Source organism: Castanea sativa, chromosome 9, assembly GCF_040712315.1.
Source record: "Castanea sativa cultivar Marrone di Chiusa Pesio chromosome 9, ASM4071231v1".
Taxonomy (NCBI): Eukaryota; Viridiplantae; Streptophyta; class Magnoliopsida; order Fagales; family Fagaceae; genus Castanea; species Castanea sativa.
In genome coordinates, this window is record NC_134021.1 from 39761259 (window position 1) to 39763664 (window position 2406).

Here is a 2406-nt window from a genome sequence, read left to right on the forward strand (position 1 = left end):
AGCCGCGTTCTTCTAAAACGCAGCTACAGACAGGGGTTTTGAATCGCGTTTATGAAAAACGCAGCTCCAGGAAACACGTATAGCCGCGTTTAGTAAACGCGGCTATAGACCCGCACTGAAGCCGCGTTCTTCGGTGTTGAGGTTGCGTTTGGCTGGTAGGATTTCAGCCGCGTTTTTAGAAACGCGGCTCTAGGGAATTCTTTTTTCTTGTTTTTCATTATTTCTGGAGCGGTGTTTAAGAAACGCAGCTCCAGACATGTTGAAGCTGCGTTTCATTAAATGTAGCTCCTAAATGTTGAAGCTGCGTTTAATGAAACGCAGCTTCAAAATTTAGTATAAATAAAAATTAAAAAAAAATCTATCCCTAAATCAGATCGCAAAAAACCCTAAATCATCTCCACCCGCTCTCTCTCACTCACCTGCCCAAACCCAAACTCTATTCGAAGCTCTTCTCAAGGCCTCACCGACTCCTCCTCTTCCAAACCCAACCCATCCAACGACCTCCCTCGTCTTTCAATCTCCGCCGTCGATTGGCCTCGCTTTCAAGTTCGCCGAGTTGGAATGCGTCTCCAAGGTTGCTTCCCTTCTATCCTTCAACGACTCTCTATTCTCTAAAAAGATGAGTATTGGAATTTCAGGAACCTCTGGAGGGAAAAATTATAGTAAAATCTTCTTCTTCCATTTCTCACTATGGTGTTCGTCTCACTGTCAATGGATCCGTCAATTTGCAGGTGGGTTTGAATCAATCCTCCGTTTGGTTCCCCAGAAAAAATGACGGGAAATATTGTTTTTAAACGAGATTCTTATTATTTTTTTTCCCCTTATTTCTCAGCAACCAAACAGAGCTATTTCTCTTTTCGTTTCTCTATCATAGTCAAATCTTAACTGAAATGCTTTTGTTTGTTTGCAGATTCGTGGAGGATCGGCTGGAATTATTGAGTCCTTATATGGTGTTGTCAAGCCTATCTCCATTTTGTAAGTTCAATCTTTGAGAAGCCCTAATTTTGCAAAGTTCCTATATAATGTGTAAATGCGTTTTCTGGGTTTATTTTTGGTCTAAGTTAATTATGTTTGTGATGATTTGTAATGTAATAAACTATTAATATTAATAGCTATTCCATTGAGCTACTTAGTTGATTGTTTCTTTCATTTTTGCCTCATATGGAGATTTGTACAGATAATTTGTTCTCTTACTTTGAAACAAAAATAAAAGTACAGAGGTTAGACCTTCTGGGAAGATTAGTTCGGGCACAACAGAGGTACTACATCTCCGGAGAACTATTCTTTTTTTTTTTTACAATTCTTTACTTTGAAATTGATAAATTACCAACTGTCCCAAAAGTTTAAATGGTTAGGAAATGGAGAATTTAGTTACTTGACAATTGTTTGCACACTCTCCCTTACATGTGAACCATATTCTCTCTTGATAATTGGGGTCCAACACGAGATTTTAATTTTTTTTTTAAATTAGAGGTAGAGTGGAGACAGGGTTTGAACTTAAGACCACCTGTTCTGATACCATGATGAATTATTGATTATCCCAAAAACTTATTTTAGTCGTTTGTTTAATATTCTACCAGACACAATATTATGATTTCAAAAATGGTGCAGCAGCACTACTGATGAAAGAATTTAACTTTAAGGTCTTCTTTAATTGGCCTTTTCTATAGTTTATCTTTAGAAATGTGCAATGTTGTATCCTTGGGTATTGGGACTCAAGTATTAGTTATAAGTCTCCTAGGTTCTGCTATGGAAGCGCTCTCCTCCTCATGTGTGGTGTGAACTTCCCTTTTTACTCCCACCATGAATTTTGAATGCTTCTGTATAATTCTAAAATTTACTTAGGTAACATAGTTTCTAGCTTAAATGTTCTGTCAGCTTCTCATAAAAAAAAATAATAATAATTAAAGGGTTGAGTTACTTTTCTTCTCCTCTCTGGTTTACGTCTTTAGTAGCCTTATCTTTTCCACTCTCTTTCAAAGTCATGCTAAATGCATGTTGGTTTTGATCTTTGGTTTAGTTTGTTATTTGTTACAGATTTGTGAAATGCCAATTCCTGTTGTATCCTCTGTAATTTATAATTGTTCATGTATTGTGGCAGATACCATTTTCCATGTTTTTGAGACAGCCAGGAAAAGACAACCTAGAAAGATTTTTTGAGACCTTCCATGGAGCCAATATCAGTGCTCAGGTGAGTGTTTTTTACATATGTCCCTCACATATGTAAACAATATACTACCAGTCCTCAAAGTTTCCTTAATACCCCAATCTAAATTGTACAAAGGTTCTTTACTTAATAAAATTTCTGTATATGATACCACTTAGAAATGTCCTGCAAGAAAGATACTATTTAAAGAAGATATAAAGACAGAAAAACAAAGTGAGGAACTCAATTTCAATTATTTC

General features: G+C 36.4%; 1 long non-coding RNA gene across 1 annotated transcript; it reads left to right on the forward strand.

The window, feature by feature from the left end:
• Positions 1-613: 613 nt before the first annotated feature.
• Positions 614-975, forward strand: LOC142610098 (uncharacterized). The gene is made up of 2 exons (XR_012839762.1): positions 614-731; positions 911-975. It is a non-coding gene; the product is annotated as an uncharacterized LOC142610098 (long non-coding RNA).
• Positions 976-2406: the final 1431 nt, after the last annotated feature.